A 24,024-nucleotide genomic window follows, 5' to 3' on the forward strand; every position below is an offset into this window, starting at 1 on the left:
TAGCTGATAAGTAGTAGAGCTGGGACTCAGTATCAGGTAATATATCTTTAGAATCTGTAATAAAATTTTCCTAAAATATAATCAAATGTCTCTATATAGCATTTTTCTAAGTTTAAATTATTTAACATAAATTTACTATATTAGGGCACATCTATACATTGGGAAGTATTAGTGAAATAATTATTCTGTTTCAACTAAAAGTGAAGTAGAATAACTCACTTTCAATTTTTTTTTAATTTTTATTTTTTTTTATTTTTTATTTATTTATTTATTTATTTTTCTTCATTTTTCTGAAGCTGGAAACAGGGAGAGACAGTCAGACAGACTCCCGCATGTGCCCGACCGGGATCCACCCGGCACGCCCACCATGGGGCGACGCTCTGCCCACCAGGGGGCGATGCTCTGCCCATCCTGGGCGTCGCCATGTTGCGACCAGAGCCACTCTAGCGCCTGGGGCAGAGGCCACAGAGCCATCCCCAGCGCCCGGGCCATCCTCGCTCCAATGGAGCCTTGGCTGCGGGAGGGGAAGAGAGAGACAGAGAGGAAAGCGCGGCGGAGGGGTGGAGAAGCAAATGGGCGCTTCTCCTGTGTGCCCTGGCCGGGAATCGAACCCGGGTCCTCCGCACGCTAGGCCGACGCTCTACCGCTGAGCCAACCGGCCAGGGCTGCTTTTTTTTTTTTTTACAGAGACAGAGAGAGTCAGAGAGAGGGATAGATAGGGACAGACAGACAGGTACGGAGAAAGATGAGAAGCATCAATCATCAGTTTTTCGTGGCGACACCTTAGTTGTTCATTGATTGCTTTCTCATATGTGCCTTGACCGTGGGGCTACAGCAGACCGAGTAACCCCTTGCTCAAGCCAGCGACCTTGGGTCCAAGCTGGTGAGTTTTGCTCAAACCAGATAAACCTGCGCTCAAGCTGGCGACCTTGGGGTCTCAAACCTGGGTCCTCTGCATCCCAGTCTGATGTTCTATCCACTGCGCCACCGCCTGGTCAGGCCACTTTAAATTTCTTAATGATATTTTACCATAAATACCAATTCTAAATTAAAGCTGTCCAATATGCAATTTAGGAACCATGTTAAAATGAAACAAATGTAATAATTTTAATGATATATTTTATTTAACCCATTATATTAAAATATTATTTCAACATGTAATCAGTATAAATATTACTAATGAGATATTATCTTTTTTGGGAGCTATTGTTACAAGTCTTCAAAATCTGGCGTGTATTGTTCACATATGGAACATGTCACTTTGGCCCTGTTTTAAGTTCTCAATAGTCACATTGGCTAGTGGCACTGAATTGGATAGTGCAGCTATAGAGGATCTTTTTAGGAAAGTAAATTCATTAGTTTACATGTTTCAAAAATGGTGAGAATAAGAAAGGCCAGTGTGCATCCATACAATAATTTCTCAGCTCCAGCACCTTCATTTCCAAATTCACTAATTGGATTAATGCCTGCCACTTAACCTGTTTAAATGCTATATACCCTGGCAGGTAAGGTGACATGTTTTAGAAGTATGGTTTCCTTGCAATCTTGTAATTTTGTCTAAGAGCTAGGCTGGAGCTGACCTCAAGTTAAAACTAAATCTCCTTGGGAGAAGTGAATGTCTGCAAGAATATCTACCTCACAGAACAAGCAGAACCAGTTCACTAAGGAATTCACTAAGTGTGGACCCAATGTGGACTTTCTAGCCTTTAGCATCTGAGGGCTGGACTGGCCAATTCAATAGCTTTTCACTGTTCTGTATTCATTTCTCAACCAAGCAGTTGACAAACACTTGTTAAGAATCTTTGTTTCTGATTCTTCATTGAAAAAATTACTAATACATGCTCATTGAAAAGGAAAATCAAACAAACCAAATAATACTGGATTGTTTATAGTAACAAGTAATATTTCCTTCAATTCTCACTTTAGTTTCAGATATAACCACTGTGAATGACTAGGTATATATTCTCCCATACTTTTATCTATATGTCTATGTCTGTGTTTCTATCTTACCTAGAACATTTTTTTGGTATGATAATGGACATACCCCATAAATATTGTACTGCAGCCTCTCTTTTTTATTTAGATGAAATCAATCTCTTCCTATGTATTTTATACATTTTATTCTTATTAATGGTATTATATGGTACGAATGTACCAAATTTATATAGCCACCTCACTATAGATGAACAAACAAGTTGTTTTAAATTTTTGCTATTGCAAAACTGCTGCAATGCACATCCTTGTACATCTGTCACTGCACATTTGTGTATTTTTGCTTGAAAGATTTCTAGGAACTGAGATATCTGGGTGAAAAGCATGTCCATTTAAAATTTTAACGAATACTACCAAACTGCTTAGCAGCCTGTGGGAAAGGACCTTGTCTCTTGACTTCACCTGGAAATACCAATGCTCCCATTACAGGAAAGTGGCCAACCCTTCTGAGAAACCAACTGTTTCTATTCTCCACTCTAAACAGGATCTTATATAGTATTTTCATTAATTAATATGGGTGGCTTCAATTGGTAATAACAGTGTTCTGCTTTATAACTTCTCAGATAGATAGCAAACACAGAAAGAAATCAGCTACCCTGGAGTTTTATTATAAGTTTTAGACATTCCTTTGGTGATTTACAAATGCCAGAAAATAAATGCCATGTTCCCCGGGGTCTAAATGAAGACATTGTGGGTTTTGAATTCAGTAACTGAACTTTCAAGAAGACATAGTATGGGGTGATGACTCATTCACCTGATGGTATCTGTCCTCTAGCTCTGTCCTTTAGAGGTAGCATTATTGTGGATCTACTAGTACTTTTCCCTCCCTCTCCAAGAATTTCTTTAGGCGAGGATGACTAGCAGGTGCCAAGGTTAGCCCTGTCCCTCTCTTTTCCGGAGCGGAGCGCCGTGGCCTCCGTACACAGCCCCTCCTTGGCACACAGTCAGCCAGAGCTCATGATAGATGCTTAGCAGTCACAGCCAGTAGCTGAGCACTGGCAGCAGCGTAGACTCCCAATGCAGCTGGAAAGTTGTGTTTTAGCCTGTGAGGTTACAAGGTGTATCCTGTGTTTACAATAAAATAAGTAAATAAATAACAACAAAGCCCCCTCCCCACTCTGTCCTACTGGAGACCTCAACAAGGCAGATGCAGGATTTCGATGGAGAGAGACCAGACCCAGCTGAGGCAAGCTTGATGAGGGAGGGAGGCGGAGGAGGAGGTACGGTGTCCCTTGGCAGCTCAGTGCAGGCTGCGGCAGAGGCAACAGAAGCGCCAAGTACCAGTTGCTCAACACTTTATCAGTTTGCACTGCTTTCTTTTCTCATCAGTGAATTTCCATTTTGAGGGTTCAGATCCATAGAAGAAAGGTGTGTTGGGGCGTGGGGGGAGGTTTGGAATGTCCCGTGTGGGAAATCAAAGGGGGTGCCTGCTAGGATGGCAATAGGAATTGGTTCGGACTGCTCCTCCGTCTCCCCTTCCCGTCCCGCTGGGGCGAAACAGCGATTCGGCCAGGGAAACTGACAGGGGTGTGTTTGTGGTGGCGGCGGCTGGTTCCCCTCGGAGCACTCAGACTACTGAGGAGAGGAGCGGGGGCTCTGCCCGCTGCGGCCCGGAGGGTCCCGGACCCTGGACGTCCAAGGGTCCCCACTGGGTCCCGGCCCCCGGCAGTTGCCATGGTGACGTAGGGTCGGCAGCTCCACGCAGTGGAAACAAAGCCGCCCGCCGGCCCGCCTGCTCCTCGCCGGAGCTCCTCCTCCGCGGCCGCCTCCCTCACTCCCAGGCGCCGCGACCGCCGGAGTGGCTCCGGGCCCTTGCCCCAGGCGGCCGCCGTGGGCCAGGTAAGGCGGGCGTGCTCGCGGCAGGGGCGGGGGCGGGCGCCCTGGGCGTGCGGGTCCGCCCGCCTGAGGGCAAAGGCGCCGGGCCCGCTGCACCCGAGTCCCCGCCGGGCGCGTCCCCGCAGGGAGATGGCCTCCCTGCACCGGGGAGCCCTCCGCCCGGCCGCCGGCGCGCTGAGGCCGGGGGACCGCGGCGGCTGCCCCGCGGCAAACTTCGCGGCCAGCGGCGGGCGGGCGGGCTGAGCCTCTTCCCGGCTCGACGGTCCGCGCCGCACGGGGCTTGAGCCCAGGCCGGCTGCATGTTGGCTGTGATTTTGCAGAGAGGCGGCGGGTGGTACCTTACCTATATTCATTCTCAGCCTCTCTCTCTCCCTCTCTCGCTCTCGTTATGGAGGCCTTTAGAAAAAACACATGGAAATATTTACCTTTGGGCTTTTGTGTTTCATAGTTTCTTCTCTTTGAGAATTGGATGGGAGGGTTTTCAAGGGGAATATATCATACAAGACGTCTTTTACAATCTCTGGAAAGTGCGCTCATATTTCTATGCCGGGGACAGAAGCTTTTGGAAGTGCTTATGAAGTTCGTGTGGGTTTAGAACGTACCAACCCTATCTCTGAAAGTTGTAGTTGCACCTGTAACTAAATGGGAAAGGTAGCCTGGGTTTCCCATCCAGCAATACTAGAGCTCATAGCAAGACGGGTACTTTGTGGATTAACTGCATACTTGACACCTATGTCATTGGTATTGTTTCTGGAAGGTATTGTACTCCTGCTTTAAGAAACTGGAAAATGCCTGCGTTTTTATATGTAAGGAAGCAATGTTAAGTACCTCTGAAAGCAGGTAGCTGGGCGGTATTTGCATGTGTTAATGAGTGTGATGAGGGTTACCATGCCGTTGTCAAGGGCGTACGGGTATTGGATGATGAATTGCTCAAGTTATGGATGCCCCCTCCTTTCTTAACGGCCCAAGTTCTGCCTTTATTTCATTATATTTAGTTTGTTGCAGACACAAAGAATGTATTAAAAATATTGCGAAGACTGTTTTGTGGCTACTGACATATCTTACGTGCAATAATGTGAAAGACAGGAAACTATTCATATTCAGAAATATAGCTGATTAATTTGAAAGGAAGTAATATATTTGTTAATATTTGTTTTAGTGAGAGATGTCACATGGATAACAGGAAATTGAATCAACTAAATTGTAGATACAATTTAGTAAAATAATTTATAAGTTGGAATTGGTCAATTAGCACACTATATGGAATACAAGAGATTTTATCTTTGCTAAAAGGTAGTTAATGAAAAGAAACCAGTGGCATGGGTCATTTTGAATTGCATTTAAGTTGATTAGAATTATGAGTATTAAAGCTACATGAAGTGTCAGGCATAACGTGATTATCTAATATCCCTCTTCTCTCTTTCGAGATTCAACACCTGTTAGCCTGCTGATTACTAGGTTTCTAAATCTGTTCATATTTGCTAGCAATTTTAAGTAATGTCACTTTATTAGAAGATTGTATTGGAAACTAAATGAATAAATTGCAACAACAGTTTGCAGATTTTTTCACAATTGGGTTTTTAACTGAATTTTACTTGTAGAGTGATTCACAGATGCTCTGCTAAATACTCTTTGATGATGGTAATGAAATGGTACATTGATTAAAATGAAGTAGACCTTCAGAATATTGAAGTGTAGGCATATTACATAGACATTGAGTGTAGTTTCATATTTTGTACTAAAACATGTTTTATGTTCTTTCTGAGGTGCCAAGAGTACAGCTTTATTCAGATCTTTGTTAGCAAATCCAACATTCAGGTGAAAGAACTATGGACCTGCTTTTTAGCCAGACAGAACTCTCCCTATGAGTTTTAGCCTGCACATTTATATTGTGGCTAAAGAATGTATTTTGAAGAATGGAGATATCCAGTGTTAATTCAGCACAATAAAGACTTACATCTTGCCTTTTCTGTGAGCTCACACAAGCTGTATATTCAATATAGTTTGGCATTTTAAAGCTGTATTACTTTCTGCCAAAAGATAAAGTCAGTAAACATCAGAAACAAACAGTCATGTATTGCAAGCACTGTTTTGTTGTAGTGGCTTTTTTACCCGAGCTCTGAGGCATGAAATGAAGCTTTTGTCAGTGCAGCACAAAACAATCATCTGGCATGTTGATGTATGTTACTAACATTCTGAGGTATGTGTATAACCATTTAATGAAAGAAAAAAAAATTCTGTGATATCTAGAGTGTCTTCTTCAGAAGTACAAATGGAAAAGTGTGCTTTATGTCCATGGTTATTTTAGCCACCTGGCGGAGGTAGGGAACAGCACAGCACATCTTCAGGTATAAAACAATGTTTATCATTTTCTCCGATTCATGGCAGTATGAGACTTCTGCATGTCTATGCTTAAGAATCTTAATTTTATGAAGTAAAACTGGTCCCCACTTTTTGGTATAAGTTAAAAAATAAGGTCTATAATTGTAATCACAACCATTACTCTACCTGAAGAATTCTGTAACTTACCAAGTATGTCCAAAGATATAAAATGAGCCAAGAAATGTTCTTGTTTAAGTTAGGGTGAATATTATACTTCTTCCATTGAAAGTCAGTTGTTTGTAACTGTATGAGCCTGCATGGGCAGCATAAGGCCACTGAAACCTTTATTAGCTGTTTCTGGGTCAACATTCTCTTGCAATTTCTAGTTGCACTGTGATAGCATGGTGACTGGTTGGTAATTTATCAATAGTATCTAGTACAATGTGTTGTAGCATTTATAAGGGCACATTTGGGAAAGATGATAGCTTTTTTTTTTTTCCTGAAGTTGGAAACGGGGAGGCAGTCAGATAGACTCCCACATGCGCCCTACTGGGATCCACTGGGCACTCCCACCAGGGGGCTATGCTCTGCCCATCTGGGGTGTCACTCTGTTGCAACCAGAGCCATTGTAGCGCCTGAGGCAGAGGCCACAGAGCCATCCTCAGTGCCCGGGCCAACTTTGCTCCAATGGAGCCTTGGCCATGGGAGGGGAAGAGAGAGACAGAGAGGAAGGAGAGGGGGAGGGGTGGAGAAGCAGATGGGCGCTTCTTCTGTGTGCCCTGGCCGGGAATCAAACCCAGGACTCCTGCACGCCAGGCTGATGCTCTACCATTGAGCCAACCAGCCAGGGCCAAAGATGATAGCTTTTAATGATTTCTTTATTATCAGAACACTTAGGTTTGGATTTATGGCTGGGGAGAATAATGTAGCCCTGAGACCAGGCAGAAAATGTGTTATAAAGTATTGTTAACTGACCTGCTGTGCATGGTAGGTATTGACTATAATTACCATGTTGAGAAAAAGCATGGAAGACACATTGTGGTGGTGACAAGAAGTGTTGTTTTGTGATATGGACTTTTTTTTTTTTTTTTTTTTTTTACGTGGAGAAAGAGAGAGAAGGATAGATAGGGACAGACAGACAAAAACGGAGAGAGATGAGAAGCATCCATCATCAGTTTTTCATTGCGACACCTTAGTTGTTCATTGGTTGCTTTCTCATATATGCCTTGACCACAGGCCTTCAGCTGACCGAATAACCCCTTGCTCGGGCCAGTGACCTTGGGTCCAAGTTGGTGAGCTTTTTGCTCAAGCTAGATGAGCCTGCGCTCAAGCTGGCGACCTTGGAGTCTCGAACCTGGGTCCTTCCGCATTCCAGTCTGATGCTCTATCCACTGCGCCACTGCCTGGTCAGGCTGTGATATGGACTATTAATAAGTGATTAATGGAGGTTGAAAAACTTTTGTTGGCATGTGTTTCATTTTTTTTGTGTTCCCAATTAAAATAAAAATAAGATGTCATAAGTCATTTTGTAAACCACAAGTGCTTGGGGTAAATGCATACGTTTATGCTGTCTGGCACATAATTAGAGTGTTATAAATATAGTTTGAGATGAAAGATTGATTTCCTTATAAGCCAGTTATTTGTAGTGATTATATACTATAGTTTTGGACATCAATCAACAAATACTTACTTGATGTTTCCTTCTCTATAATACATATTGCTTGGTACAAGTTATCTGAGCTCTTATGGATGAGGAATTACTTGTTTTCCAACTATTATGATTATTTATCTTATTTTATGTATGACACCCAAATAGTCTCTTTTGGCCTAGTTTTCAGCCTCCTTTTCATATGGGGAAAAGTTACCAGTTAATTCCTTAGTACTTTTAAAATAATTTTATATTCCTAGGACTTTAAAAAATATGATTCGGTTAAGTTGTTATTCAACCAGCAGAATATTGGAAACTTAGTTTATAATGATGTGCATTAAAAACACACACATGAAAACACAATACATGTTATAAACCTTAATTTCACATTTTGGACATTTACAGAGTTTGTGTGGTGGACAGGAAAATGTGGGATCTTGTTAGGTGAGTGACTGTTCATTGCCCTGAGTGTCTTGAACTAGGTCCTTGCTTTTTTATCTTATAATCAGTAAAAGTGAATGCTAAAGGACCTCAAGGTGGAAGTTTTAGTAACTTAAAAAATGTTAGTTAGCCTGACCAGGTGGTGGCGCAGTGGATAGAGCGTCGGACTGGGATGCAGAAGGACCCAGGTTCGAGACCCCGAGGTCGCCAGCTTGAGCGCGGGCTCATCTGGCTTGAGCAAAGAGCTCACCAGCTTGGACCCAAGGTCGCTGGCTCCAGCAGGGGGGTTACTCGGTCTGCTGAAGGCCCACGGTCAAGGCACATGTGAGAAAGCAATCAATGAACAACTAAGAAGTCGCAACGCGGAACGAGAAACTGATGATTGATGCTTCTCATCTCTCTCCGTTCCTGTCTGTCTGTCCCTGTCTATCTCTGCCTCTGTAAAAAAAAAAAAAAAAATGTTAACGAAAAAGAAGAAAGATAAAAAAAAAGAAAAAAAAAAAAGAAAAAAAATGTTAGTTAAAAAGGAAGATTAATATATACTTAGAGCCTGCCGTACTTGGTGGTGAAGGGGAAGAGAGGAAAAAATACTCCGATGGCACTAATAATCTCTTCTACACCTTACGAAGAATCCTGAAGCTATTACCCAAGGGCTTTTATGTAGTTTTTAGAGGTTGGCCAGTTCTACAACAGATGCTGGTTCTGGTTGCTTACCCCTACCTTTTCTCCTCACTAATGAAAAAGTGACTCCCTTAAAAAAAAAGTGACTCCCTTGAGTTGTGGTGTAAATACTCTTTGAATATTATAAACTACAAATTAGGACATAAAAGCAAAGGTTTTCCATATGGGGATATTATGTAAACTAATCTGTGGGTGGAGCGCAGAGCGCATTCCTAGCAAAGCTGTAGCTGATACAATGCTGTGAGAATACTCCAGCTCCCAAAAGCCTCCTGGGCATACCCAGGAAGGAAGCTCGCATGCTATAAGGAAGTGACTTAGCGCCAACCATGCAGCTCCCTGATCTTTTCAGCCATTGGCTATGAAGGACGCGCTGTAACATTCTATTGTTGAACCCATGTATATAAACTAGCTTACTTCCTGAATAAATTGGATCTGCATCACTGAACCTGGTCCCCGGAGTCGGGTCTTTGCGTCTCCGTCATCCTCATCCCCGGCAGGACTTGTCCACAACTGGCGTCCAATGTCGGGCAGGGACCTAACTGGCATCCAGGGGACGGGTGAGTGACCCTCTGCAATGGGAAACCTTCTCCCCCACTCTCGAGCCCCATAGGCTTGAGCCCTGCACGCCCTATTGCAGAGTAGGCGAGTTGAAGTTTGTGAAAAGGATCTCTGTACTTACTGGGAGATTCTCTCTGGTCTCATTCCCTGGATTGAGGATGCGCCCCTCTGGGACCCATATACTTGGGCCCAGGCTTTCCGGCACATTTGTTTGGCTGAAGTACATGGGGGACAAACTTTCCCTCTCGGCCTCATTCCTACCCTGCTAGCGATACATGCCTGCCTGACCAGTGCTCCTGCTGAGGACCCTCCGCTGGTCCCGAAGGTCCTACAGCCTACTCCTCTTTTAGAGGAACCTCTACCTCCATATTTGCCTCCCCCTGTAGAGGAAGAAAAGAGTTGGGCCACCGAGTTTGATGGATTTGCAGCCGAGCGTGCAGAAATGCAACTAGATACATTAGAAACCATGCTATCAGCTCTGCCACCCGAAGAGGCGGAAGTCGCTACTTCCACATTCCCTGCCGGGGCTCGATGCCCCACCCCAGCCTCTCAGATGCCATTTTCTCCAACACATGTTCCTGCTGCAGAACCATGGGCCAGCCTATACGCCTCTATGTGTCTTTTTTCTTTCTGTCTGTCTATCTTGTCTATTTTTCTGTATCTCTTGCTCTCTCCCCCGCCTCTCTCTCTGAAATGATGCTGGAAGGACCCAGCCACGGCACAGTGGCAGGGATCACACCCTCTTCTAATGCAAGGGAGAGGTTATGCTTGTGTTTTTCAGCCAATTTGGATCCCAGGAACCCCCCAACCTGCTTGACAGGGTTTCTTGGGCACCCACTAGGTGGTTCAGTCTTCACCTGTCCAAAGCCACAGACCTGGCCTTCTCCACACCGACTACGCCTGAGGGGAAGAGATCCTCAACGCTCCAGAAGAAGACCTCATGGCCGGCATGCACGCCCCATCACCTGGGGGGATGTGGAGGTTTGGTGGGGCAGGCCCAGAGAATTGCTCCTGATGGACCCCCAGGCCCTAGTGCTCTGATCTTGCTTATGTGTGCTATAGTAACCGCTGACTCCCAGATGCAGGTGGTGGCAGCCCAGGGCTCAAACCTGGCAGCACAAGCTGCTGTATTCAGTTCATCCTTGGAGGATGAGAACTGGGCCGGAGTTGTGAGTCGCAGACTCCAGAAGGTAAACAGCGGCAGCTGCGGCAGGAGGATGAATGGAGGCCAGGCTTGCATCGTCGAGTGGCCGCTGGAACGGCAGGGAGTGCCTGCTAAGCCGCTGGTGGGTTTGCTGACATTTTGGGACATAGGGGCGGATGCCATTATGCTCTCTGGAGCAGAGATGAAAATGTTGACTGCCATTGCCACGTTTTCTTCCTTGGGACAGTGTAAGACCTGCCAGGACGGCAGGGATGAGGGAGTGGCTGAAGCCTCATGTGCATGGACTGATTCCCTAGACTATGACCGGAGTGAGCATTGGCTCATACTCACTAAACAAATTTTTATGACCCTGATGGGGGTGGGGTGCGGCTTTGCTAGAGGCCCTTCCCCTGCCCTGGGAAGCTTTTCCCATGGCTAGAAAGAAAGCCGAGGACATTTTGTGCTTTTGGCAAAGTACTCAGAGACTGGTGAAACATACCTTTGTAATTGTTGAAATTGCATGATTTGTCATGTTGTTGTAATTTGTGTAATGTACCTTGCCACCATATGTAGTACACAGCCCATGGCAAGCCATCCGTTACGTGTTTGGATGCTGGGACCTTTGTGGGAAGGGGGCATGCATGGACCTACGTCCATTTTTTACAATCAAAATGGAACTGTGTTTAATGGCACCTAGAAGGTCTCTGTAACACAATGGGAGGGAAATGACATCCTGACCCCTAGGAGGAATCCCCTGTTTAAGACCCCCGTTCTATTTCCTAACTAGTCAAACATTACAGAAGCTTGCCTCATTGTTTAATCCAGCTAATCTATTAGCATATAGTGTAATAGGTAAGATAGTTGTTTTAGTTCTACTAGGGTTCCATTGCATAATGTGTAGCATTCAGAAGCTACAAGAACAGCAAGCTGTCATTCATCAAGTCCAATTGGCCTTAATTAAAAGAGAAGGGGGAGATGTGGGTGGAGCACAGAGCGCATTCCTAGCAGCTGCGGCTGATGCAATGCTGTGAGAATACTCCAGCTCCCAGAACCCTCCTGGGCATACCCAGGAAGGAAGCTCGCCCACTATAAGGAAGTGACTTAGTGCCAACCACAGAGCTCCCTGATCTTTTCAGCCATTGGCTATGAAGGACACGCTGTAACACCCTATTGGCTGAACCCATGTATATAAGCTAGTTTACTTCCTGAATAAAGTGGATCTGCATCACTGAACCTGGTCCCCAGAGTCGGGTCTTTGCGTCTCCGTCATCCTCACTCCTGGCAGGACTTGTCCACACTAATCGGTCAGGTAGACCAGTTAGATAATTGATATAGTAATGGAACTGTAAAATAAAAATTATGTATTTGATGTATGTAAATGAAAAATTGTGTATCTGAGTATCAGTCCATTATAAATCATCTTCCCTGCTCTATAACCATAGTCATTCAAGGGAGACATGGCATTTTACATAGTTTTATCATGACAGGTATAGTTATAGAGGAGAACAGATGCTCACTCAATCTCTTGAATTGTAAATCTTTAATAAAAGGTTTTTGTGTGGTCTTATCTGCCATTTCTTCTTCGTATAAATGTTTTCCTCAGATCCTGTGTAGTTTGATTGCAACTCAATCTTTTTTCTACCAGTAAGTCGAACTCTTACTAATGCTTCCTATGGGCCAGGCATTTGTTCTGAGCACTTCACAAATATTAACTTATTTAACCCTCATAAGAACACTATGAATTAGGTACTGTTATGATCCCCGAATTTAAGAAGGAGGAAACAGATGTGATTGATCTCTCTCTGTTATATTAACCTAAAGGTACATATACTATACCAGGATTCTGTTTTTTTATGTCAAGGAATGCTGCAAGCTTTACTTTTCAATTTGCTGATATATTTTAAGTGTAGAAGTAAAGGCAGTAATTGTTATGGCAGTTGGGCTTTTTTTACTTATTTTAATAAAAAGAAGCAAAACCTAAAGTCATAAAGTAAGAAGCATTTCTTCATAGCATATTGTGACATGTACCAGTATTTTCCATACAGAGAAACAACAGGGGAGATGGTTCTCAGGAGGTAACAAGACAGAAATTTTTGTTGGCGCTTGTTGCTGCAGACTCCAGGTAGGATGTGGGGGTTGGAGGAGGGGGAGAACTCTCCCTTCAAATTTATTTTTAGAATTAAAAACAAAATCAAATGAAGTTATCTTCTCGCTCCAGAACTTATTTTAATTTTACACTCTTCCTGGATTGGGAGCTCACTCAGAAAAGGGCCACAGAGCTGACAGAGGATAAAAAGAAATGAAATGAAAAGTAATTCATCAAATGTCATAGACTCAGGCTGGACTTCTCTGAGGGTCTTTGTTACTGTAGGGGAGTCCCTGGTCTTAGGATGCTACACGTCCAGAGTATTGGGCCAGGATGAAGTTAGAAGCCTTGAAAATGGTTCTCTTTTGGGTCATTCCCTTGTACACCATAGTTTTTCTTGGAATTCTTAGTGCAAACATTTTTTTTTTTTTTTTTTTTAGTGCAAACATTTTTTAATAGCTACTGGGAAAAAAGAGGAAAAAGAAACTTTTAGTTAAAATCTTAACAGCATGTAAAAGCTCACTTTTATGAACTACTTACTATTTTTATCATAGTGAGCTCTTTTTCACATTCAAGGGCAATATGAAAGTCAGGAAAGCACTGTGGTTAAGGGCATGAATTTTGAAAGCCAGACAGCCTGCAGTTGAATCCTGGCTCTGTCACCTTCTGGCTGTATGACCTTGTGGCAGCTGCTTTCTCGTGCTGTGCCTTCATTTCATTACCTGTGAAATGGGGAGACTAGCAGTACATCTCTGCATTGTTGTGAAGATTAAACGAATTAGTATTTGTAAACTACTTAATTAGTAGTTATTAAGAGTAGTTTTATAAAAGACACAATCCAGAAGTCACAAGAAAAAAAATGGACATATTTGACTACATTAAAGAAATATAAACTTCTAAAAAAGCAAGACATTTTAAAAAGTTAAAAAGACATAGGACAGGGCCCTGGCTAGTTGGCTCACTGGTAGAGCGTTGGCCCGGCGTTTGGAAGTCCTGGGTTCAATTCCCGGCCAGGGCACACAGGAGAGGCACCCACCTGCTTCTCCACCCTTTCCCCTCTTCTTTCTATCTCTCTCTTCCCCTCCCACAGCCAAAACTCCATAGGAGCAAAGTTGGCCTGGGTGCTGAGGATTGCTCCATGGCCTCTGCCTCAGGTGCTAGAATGACTCCAATAGCAGCAGAGCAACACCCCAGAGGGGCTGAGCATCACCCCCCATGGGCATGCCAGGTGGATCCCGGTCTGCACATGCTGGAGTCTGTCTGTCTGCCTCTCCCCTGCTTCTCACTTAGGAAAAATACAAAAAAAAAAAAAAAAAAAAAAAGGAGTTTTGTGTACAGAAAGGACAATTAATTTATATTATATGTAAATTACAGGTGAAAATAAAAATCTAGATTTATATAGGCCTTTAAATTCAACTTATCTTATTCTGTTTATAAATCTGGCAAATGTGAGCAGTCACCTTTACTTTTTCTTTGATGAAACTTTAGTTCAATTGAACAGATTCAGTCCCTTTAACTATCAGCCTCATTTGCAAACTTAGCTAAATTTCAACCCTTAAATATTTTCAATTGCACATGTAAACAATGTATTTGATTTTCTATTTAAACAAATCAGATGCTTATTGGGCAAATTTATGACCCAAATGAGTAAAACCTTTCCAAATAATTAGCTCATGTTCTTTTGATTGTTCTATCACTTATAACATTTTATTTTAGAATTTATTTTATATCACATTTTACAGACATAGCCAAATCTTCTTAAACATTTCAAATCTAAATAAATCATGTCTAAATTTATCACATATTTAAAACTAGACTTATAAGGCTCATCTGTCAGTTTATGTCAGTTTCATTTAAACATTAAAAACATAATTATTCACAAACTTCCGATTGCTATAAAACATATTTTTAAGCTTTTCTAAAAGGTATTAATATGAGTCTGATTTTCTTCATCATCTCTGTGTTTAATCCTAAGCCTTCTCTAGATCAGGAAGTCACTAACCCACTAGAAGGAACTTTCTTGTCCCAGGTAAGCTGGCTGTACAATTCCAGATGAGGGTTAGTTATCACACCACACCATGTTGATTTCAGGTTACTGCTTGACTATTTTACATTAAAATATGGCTCCTTATTGATGACAGATTTAAGGCTTAAATACTGCACCTAGGCTGCATACATCCTGGATAATTCTTCTTGTAACATTGATGGATAAGTTTGGACTTCTTTTATAGTCACCATGACAATAGGTGACTCCAAACTGTACTTTTCAGATAGTATTGGTATTTTAATCCTTAGACCGGTGCTGTCCAGTATGTAATTTTGTTTTGGGTAGCCATATTAAAAAAGCAAAAAATTTTTAATTTTAATAGATTTTATTTAACCCAACATATCCAAAATATCACCATAGTTTCAACAGGTGGTAAGTAGAACAATTATTAACAAGATATTTTACATTTTTGAAAAAAATTTTGAAAAGTTTTTTTATTGAGAGGCGGAGAGGCAGGGAGGCAGAGAGACAGACTCCTGCATGCGTCCTGACTGGGATCCACCCAGCAAGCCCACTAAGGGGCGATGCTCTGCCCATCTGGGCTCCCTTGCTCTGAATCTGAATGGAGCTATTTCAGTGCCTGAGGCGAGGCCAGAGAGCCATCCTCAGCTCCTGGGGCCAAATTGCTTGAGCCATTCAAGCCCTGGCTGTGATAAGGGGAGAGAGAGAGAGAGAGAAGAGAGAGAAGGACTGGTGGATTGTGAAGCAGATGGTCGCTTCTCCCGTGTGCCTGACCGGGATTCGAACCCTGGACTTCCAGACACTGGGCTGATGCTCTACAGCTGAGTCAACCAGCCAGGGATGAAAAATTTTAAATGAAGCTTTTGAACCCTGGTATGTATTTTACATTGAAAGAATATCTCAATTTGGATGCTAACTTTTTAGCAGTTACAATGAAATGCAGCCCTGCCAAAATAGTCAAGTTGTATTTGATGGAAAAACACTTGACATTGCTTCAGTTTCTAAGTTAAAATTTTAGTTCCTTAGTTGCACTAGCCACATTTCAAGTGCTCAGTAGCCGAGCCTGGCTAGTGGCTCCCATACTGAAGAGCATAGCCCTAGCTCTGGGTTCAGACTTACTTCTCACTTAATTCTTTGATCAGCTTTAGGTTGTGTCCCCTACTGTTTCAGGGAGCTCCTGTCACTCAGTGGGGTTCTTCATTTCTGTAGATCACAGGAATTTAAATGATACCTGATTGGCTTGACAGGAATTTTAATATCTTATTAAATACAAATATTCCAACTTTTGTCTGTTTTTCTGAGTAGTTCTCAGACAACTTAAAAAAATTTGTTTGTTTAAAACAGCAGTAGTGGTTTCAAAGGAGGTACAGTGGGGTAAACTGATGCTGTCTCTGTTACATCATAAGCAGTTTGCCTTTCAGATGGTAATGTTAAGACAACGTACTCCTGCGGTGCACATAACCCACATGTGACTGGCAGCCCTCCCTTTCCTGCTTGTTATCCTGCTCTCCTAGACAGTCATTTCTTCTTTTCTCTCCTCAAACCTGTGTTCCTTTCTCTTTCCTTACCCTCTGCAGATGCCCTTGCTTCAAGGAAACTTCCACCATTGGGTCTTCGGCCTAACCTGCTTCTCAACCCCACTCACTACCATTTCCTGTGGGACCCAAAGCGACCGAACTCCTCCCTGCAGTCCTCCTTCCCTTAGCGTTCTTTCTCTCTTGCCCACTCATGGATGATGGTTTCTCTACCATCAGTTTCCTTGTTGTTGGATCATTTCCATCAGTTTATATATAGTAATTGTAAGGTATTTTTCCCCACCGAGAAGGAAGGAAGTGGGCCGGAGCCACAAAGTGTGGAATAAGTAAACGGCTTTATTGAGTACAGAGTGCACACCCTGCCCGGCAAGGTTCCCTGGCCCCGAGGAAAGAAAGAGAGATGGAGGTGCAAGATGGAGGCTAGGGAAGTTGCACAGATTAAACCGCATGGCAGATATTTAAAGGGTCCCTCTAGGGAAGTGTAGCTACTATGACGTGGTGAAATTTCACTGGCTGGCAGACGATCACTTCTTTCCAAATGGTTCCTGGGAAGCTTCCTTTGGTGGGCTTGATTGTGGGCGGTCCTAGCCAAAGTGGGCGGGTCTGAGTTCCTACATGACCATCCCTCCATCCACCGACCTTACATTCTGACCTTTTGTGTTAAATAGAAAAAGGGCGCCATTTATTCATCTGGCTACTTCCTGCTGAATAGGGGCGTCGTGGGGAGGGGGAGATCAGAAGGTGGTGGCTTTGAGGGGTGTTAAGAGGAACATCTGTGTGGCTGTGACTGGAGAAACTTCGCAGATGCGGTCCCGTAAGGATTTAAAAAAAAGAGAGGAGTAATAGGGGATTTTGCAGGGTCCAGCCTTTTGGTGAGCTGGAGATGGATGGAGTCCAGTGGTTCCGACTGCCAGAGGTCCTATAAGGAGGCAAGCTTGAGGCAAAACTGCATGTCAGGAGTGGCGTAAAAAGGGGAAAGGAAGAGGGTCCCATCCATTCCCATAACCGAAACCTGTGAGGGAACTAGAGGTTCAGAGTATGAAGGCAAAAACAGAGAAGGCAGCCCCCAGGTCCACAAGAAATGAGATGGACTGACTTACCCACTTGTTGCAGAACCCTGGGTTCTCTGAGTCCAGGCCGTGTCCTAGGAGTTTGAGCGATACACCCACCTGGCTGGATTGGCCTTCCATTTGGGCGGCTTGTCCTCCACATAGAGGCGCTGAGGAAAAAACCTGTTGCCCAAAGGGGTAATCACTCCGCCAGTGACTGGGCTGCTTGCAGTCAGGGCAGGGCTCAGTGGGCAGCCACCAGCAGGGGCCCTGCCGGGGCCAGTGGTCCTGCTTGCCACACTTAAAGCAAGCTGCTGGTGGCTCTGCTGGTCTCAGGGTTTCCACAAGAGTTGGGGTTTGGAGCGTTATCTTCTGCTGCATGGGGGCCTGGCGAACAGGCCTGTTTTTACTAGTTGGGACGGTTAAAAACTTTAAATGCCGTGTTCACAGGTTCCGAATAGGGGTTTGGGGGTTTGGGAATAAGAGGAGGGAGGGCTCGTGCAGAGCCCGGCACCCAGATCCTGCAGGAAAAATGCTGGAGCCAGAGGCAGGACAGGGCAGGAACTTCCTGTAAGAAAATTGGGGTTGGACATCCTGAAAACCGGTGTAAGAGCCAATGGCAGGCTGAGAAAGGCCTGACGGAGGCGGGACTAGAGAACACAGTGAAGGGCGGGGCCCCTGGCCAGCAGGGGAGGAGAAAGAGAAGGTAGTAGATGGCGAATAAGAAACAGGTTTTTGCGAAGGGAGGGGAGAGAGAGTTTGGAGTCCGCGGAGAAGGAAAGATTAGGAATAGAGGTTTCAGGTGAGGTTTCTCTGGCCAGAAAAAGGCCTATGCGGTGGAACAGGCAGCACAGAGATTAAGGACGGTTGCGCAAATAATTAGAGGCCGTGAATGTAAGAGATCTCCAATCAGTTCCCAACTTTTTTGGCGATAGTTAAATTGGTGAGGGTGTTAACACCGAAAGTCCCTTCAGGAGGCTAATTGAGTGGGTTCTGTGGCCTGGCCACAGCAGAGAAGAACAGTTTCTTCTTCCTTAGGGAGGGAAATTCCTGTGCCCTCACAGCTCCCCTCAGTTCTCAGAGTGGTCAGACCTGAGCATTAGCGTCCTAAAAACTCAAGTTCCAGCCACGGATGAAAGTGGATGTGCTTGGGGAGGTCTCCACAAGCACATGCTCACTCGGACGAATGGAAAAGAGTTCCCTGACGTAGGTACGGTTTCGGACAGGGCGTCTCGGAGGAAAGAACTGAGAGGAAAGCTGGAGGCAGGGGACTTACTGCACCGTGCGCCGAAGTGGGTTGGAGATTGGAGATCCTGGTTCTTTCTCCTGGTTCTTTCTCGGAGGGGAGGAGAAAGGAGTGGTCCTTGCAGACTTCTAACTCCTTCTGGGTTTTCAGCACCAAAAATGTAAGGTATTTTTCCCCGCCGAGAAGGAAGGAAGAGGGCCGGAGCCGCAAAGTGTGGAATAAGTAAACGGCTTTATTGAGTACAGAGCGCACACCCCGCCCGGCAAGGTTCCCTGGCCCCGAGGAAAAATGGAGGCCAGAGAAGTTGCATGGATTAAACCGCGTGGGAGATATTTAAAGGGTCCCTCTAGGGAAGTGGAGCTACTATGACGTGGTGAAATTTCACTGACTGGCAGACAATCACTTCTTTCCAAATGGTTCCTGGGAAGCTTCCTTTGGTGGGCTTGATTGTGGGTGGTCCTAGCCAAAGTGGGCGGGTCTGAATTCCTACATGACCATCCCTCCATCCACCGACCTTACAGTAATATTACAAACTGTTCATTTAAACTAATCTTAAATAAACAAACACAATACTTCCTTAATGCCTAAGATTTGGACGTTGCCAAATCCAGAATCAGGTGATCTCCCTCTTACCAACCTATCAATAATATTTGATAGTTAACCATGCCTTCTTGAGAGACTCTGCTCACTTGGTGTAGACATTAGCTGTTGCTTTAGTAACATTGCATTTCAGAGCACACTAAAATTCAGTGGCTCACATGTAGTCTTTTGTTCCTGGGTTTCCTAGGTTGACTGTGATCTAGGATGGGCTGAGTTGAGTGGCCCTGCTCCAGGTTGTGGATTGATTTAGATCTGCTTCTCATGTATTTTCTCTGGGAGTTAGGCTGAAGGGACTCCTAAGGTATGCTCTTATTGTGGCAGATTTTTGGGGTCCAAGAGTAAAGTCAAGCCATATAAGCACATGAAGGCTTTTTATTTCATCTTGCCCACTATCATTCCCATTGGCCAAAAAAATTCACGTAGCCAGCATCCATGGGTAGAGAGTATCATCCATCCATGATTGTGAAGGGAATGGGAGTGAATATTTGCTGAACTCTAATCCAGCTCATCAATCACATGTGGCCTCTAGCACACCTTTCTTTGTTGATTCTCTGCCCATCTCACTGGTTTTCCTGCTCAGTGTCCTTTGATGGTTTCTGCAGATCTCTAAACATTGCAGCACCTGCAAATTCAGATTCTGGATTCTTTCCTTTTCTTTCTTTCTTTTTTTTTTTGCCCATCCCCATTTCCTAGGTAGCTCATCTTGTCTCATGGCTTAAATAGCATTTACCTGCTGATGAGTCTCAAATTCAAATCTTCAGTAGAAAATTCTTCCCTTAATCCCCTACCCATTTATCCACTTGACATTTCTACTTGGATGTCTAAATAGGCACCTCAAACTCAACATATCCAAAAAAGGAACTCTGATTCCCTGTACCAGTACCTTCCTGACCTGCTGCCTCAGGTTTTCCAAATTTACTAGATGTCATCGTCATTCTTTTACGTTCCTTGTTCATTACTTTGGACTTGACTTCTTCGTAACTTGATTTTTCCCTTCATACTCTAAATTGAGCCCATTAGCTGATTTGTTGACTCTGCCTTCAAGTTCGGTAATTTCTCCCACTGTAGTAAAATCAACCGCCAATTCCCTTTTGTTTTATTGCAGGTACCTTCCAGCTGGTCTCCCAGCTCTTTCTTTATAGGGCAGAACACAGCCTGTTTCCCTAGGCAGCAGTGAGGACAATCCTTTTGAACTTAAAAGCAGATCCTGGCCGAGGCCGGTTGGCTCAGTGGTAGAGCGTCGGCCTGGCGTGCAGGAGTCCCGGGTTCAATTCCCGGCCAGGGCACACAGGAGAAGCGCCCATCTGCTTCTCCACTCCTCCCCCTCTCCTTCCTCTCTGTCTCTCTCTTCCCCTCCCGCAGCCAAGGCTCCACCGGAGCAAAGTTTGCCCAGGCGCTGGGGATGGCTCTGTGGCCTCTGCCTCAGGTGCTGGAGTGGCTCTGGATGCAACAGAGTGATGCCCCAGAGGGGCACAGCATCGCCCCCTGGTGGGCGTGCCGGTTGGATCCTGGTCGGGTGCATGCGGGAGTCTGTCTGACTGCCTCCCCCTTTCCAGCTTAGGAAAAATGCAAAAAAAAAAAAAAAAAAAAAAAAAGGCAGATCCTATCACTTCCCTGGTTCAAAAGACTCTGATGCCTGAAGAAAACAAAATAACCCAGCTGCCCTGGTTCCCCCCTCACTCAGTGTAAATGGCAGAGCCAGTTCAGGGGCCATGAGGCTTGCCTGCTCTTGCACTCCAGCCTTACTGTTCTCTGAACACACCAAGACTGCTCTGGCCTCCAGACTTTCGCACTGCTGTCCCCTTTGCTGGGACTGCTCTTTCTTGAAATATTTGCAAGCTCACTTCCTCGTTTATTTTAGGGTTAGTACTTTAATGTTATCAGACAGAGTGGCCTTCTATAAAAAAGCACCCTATAAAATCTTGTAATCTTTGTCTCCTGTACTCTCTGTCCTCTTGCCTGTTCTTTTTGTAGCACTATTACCACCTGGCACAACAAGTAAATAAACAAAAGGTATACATCGGTTTGTCTTCCTTTTCTATTGTGTAAAGTCTATGAATACAGTGACTGTTTTGTATTCTTAGCTTCTAGAACAATGCCAGAAATATAGTAAGTGCTCAATAAATATTTCTTGAATGAATAGAAGAATTTTAGATGTTGCCTGTTTATAGCACAGGGTGATTAGTCTTAAGAAAACTCCAGAATATTATAGAAAAGTTTTAGACTTTTGTAATGAAGCCTCTGTGCTTGGTGTTGTGAAGTGTTTTTTTCTATAGCTTTTTCAATGGCTCCAGAAAATAACTCAGAAAATGCCATCCTCTGTTCTGGTAAACAGATCAGAATTATTTATTTGGTGAAATTGGAGACATCTGTAATCACTGTGACACAAGCATTACCATGGCAGAAACTTTATATTTTAACTGTTTTCTTGAAGTCTTAAAAAAGAAATGATAGTTTCCCTCTCTTCTCAAGGCTTTGTAAAAATGGACATGAACATTTTTGGGCCCTTGCTAATGTTGATATGAATTAGAATTGCTTGTGTGCAGTGTTAGGACTAAGAAAAACACCTAACACCCACTTCTCTGTAAGCTTGAATTAGCAGTTTGCTTGCAGATATTCAAGTACTAATGGTCATAACAAGCACTTTAAAGAAACATGGTGTCTTTGGGTCAAGGAAGGTAAGAGAGGGCATGGGGGGGGGGGCAAATGCTGAGGGAAGAAGACCTGACCGGGGGTGGTGAACACACCGTGCAGTGTACAGGTGATGCATTATAGAATTGTGCAGCTGAAACCTGTATGATTTTATTAACCAGTGTCAACCCCCAAATTCAGTAAGTTAAAAAAAAAAGGTGTCTCAAGAGCTAGAGGCTGAAAAATCAAGTAAGTCTCATAGTTATTTGATTCAGTTCTTGAAACTGAACAAAAATGTGTCTGGGGCGGGGGTTGAAAAGTGCTTTAGCAAAGCTTTTCTTAGTCATTGAATATGAACAGACTATAGAAAATACAAAATAGATCCTCACTCTCAGCCTGTGAATTAAAAAGAAAATCTATTTGTTGTTATCTGATGTGTATGTATCATTTCTGAACTTTCTCTTTTTGAGCTTATGCCCATGTTTCCTGAGAAGTGAAGGTTATTAAATCAGTTCTTAGGTACTGAAAGATGGGAATGAATCAGCTGGTATTCATTGGCGCCTGGTCTGCCTTGCTGATTCACTCTGCCCACATTGCATGGATGGGAGGAGTGTGGACTTCCTAGTCGTCAGATCTGAGTTGGAGCCCTGCCTTTGGTGTTTATTTAGTAAATTGTGTGACCAGCACGTTCCCTAACTTCCCTTGCAAGCTTCCCATACCTCAGTACAAAGTGGAGTACTAATGGTGCCTACCATGGCGAAAGGTCTAGACCAGTGGTCCCCAACCTTTTTTGGGCCACGGACCGGTTTAATGTCAGAAAATATTTTCATGGACTGGCCTTTAGGGTGGGATGGATAAATGTATCATGTGACCGGGACAAGCGTCAAGAGTGAGTCTTGGACGGATGTAACAGAGGGAATCTGGTCATTAAAAAAAAAATAAAACATCATTCAGACTTAAATATAAATAAAACGGAACTAATATGTTATTTATTCTTTCACTGTGGACTGGTACCAAATGGCCCATGGACCGGTTCCAGTCCATGGCCTGGGGGTTGGGGACCACTGGTCTAGAGGGTTAAAGGGTTCAGTGAGGTAATACGTATTATTATTTATTATCAGCTGATTTCTCGTTTGTTATGAGGTATATGATATTAGCTTGGAGAGATTATGATAGAAGTGGATAGTAGTACTGTACTGCATTTTTATAGGAAAGGATGGTATAACCACCTTAGACATAAACATTTCTAGTAGTGGGAATTGATTTGTGTTGATTTAAAGGTGTTTTTGTCATTTAGCTCCCTCTGACAGCAGATGCACCTGAATTAGAGTACATGTTCTTGCAACTGATATCAATCTGTATGTGGGTGGGAGGTAATTAGATTTAGCTCAACCTCTGAGCAGAGGGTTGAGATAGAAAATTTTGGAGACTGTTGGGAAGAAATAAATTTGTTAGGATAAAGTAGGAAGTTCTTCCTACTAACAAATGATGGTAGTATGAAGTTTTAAAGAGCAGGGTTAACAACTTTCCTGTTAAAACTCTTATATGGGTAGTTCTGAAGGTGTCAGTCCTGTACTTAGCTCATCATTTCTGGTTTTATGAGAATATATTCATTTACAGAGTACATTTATGCAGGAAAAACAAATGGCACATGGATAGGCAGAGACCAGGAGTCAATGGATACTGAACTGTAACAATGCCACCTGGTAGGGTTGCCGTGAGGATGAATGGTGGATGGATGCATGTATAGTGTTCAACACATGTGATGGATAAAATGCACTTAATAGAAGGTAGCTCTCTGCTATTTGGCATCTTTTTCCTTCATTGCATGACTTCTCAGTTATGCCTTTTCCCCTAGGAGATGAAGATGCACTTAAAGATCATTTTTAATCATTACTTAAAAAAATAATTCTGGCATTTTACTTTTTTTTTTTCAAGGTCTCTGTTTATTTTTAGTCACAAAGTTCTTTACACATTTTTTTCAAATGCAGAATCCTATATAATTTAAAAACTGTATTGTGAGTCTATTTAAAAAAAAATTAAGTGTGGTATATTAAAATGTCAGACATAATTAGTATAGCATTAATAATATCTCAATGAATAAAAACAGGGTTTCGCCTGACCAGGCGGTGGTGCTGTGGATAGAGCATCAGACTGGGATGCAGAGGACCCAGGTTCGAGACCCCGAGGTTGCCAGCTTGAGCACGGACTCATCTGGCTTGAGCAAAAAGCTCACCAGCTTGGACC

General features: G+C 43.6%; 1 protein-coding gene across 2 annotated transcripts in view; it reads left to right on the top strand.

Annotated features, from left to right (window-relative positions):
• The first annotated feature begins 3,294 nt into the window (after nt 1–3,294).
• Nucleotides 3,295–24,024, top strand: part of RNF182 (ring finger protein 182) — a 101,888-nt gene continuing 81,158 nt past the window's right edge. Inside the window, exon 1 of one of the 2 annotated variants that reach the window (XM_066372246.1) lies at nt 3,295–3,360. The gene's annotated coding sequence lies outside the window, so the exon portion shown is untranslated. Of the gene's footprint in view, nt 3,361–3,786; nt 3,832–24,024 lie in introns of those variants that run through there. The other variant, XM_066372248.1, reaches the window with a different exon arrangement.

This window comes from Saccopteryx leptura, chromosome 3 (assembly GCF_036850995.1).
Source record: "Saccopteryx leptura isolate mSacLep1 chromosome 3, mSacLep1_pri_phased_curated, whole genome shotgun sequence".
Classification (NCBI taxonomy): domain Eukaryota; kingdom Metazoa; phylum Chordata; class Mammalia; order Chiroptera; family Emballonuridae; genus Saccopteryx; species Saccopteryx leptura.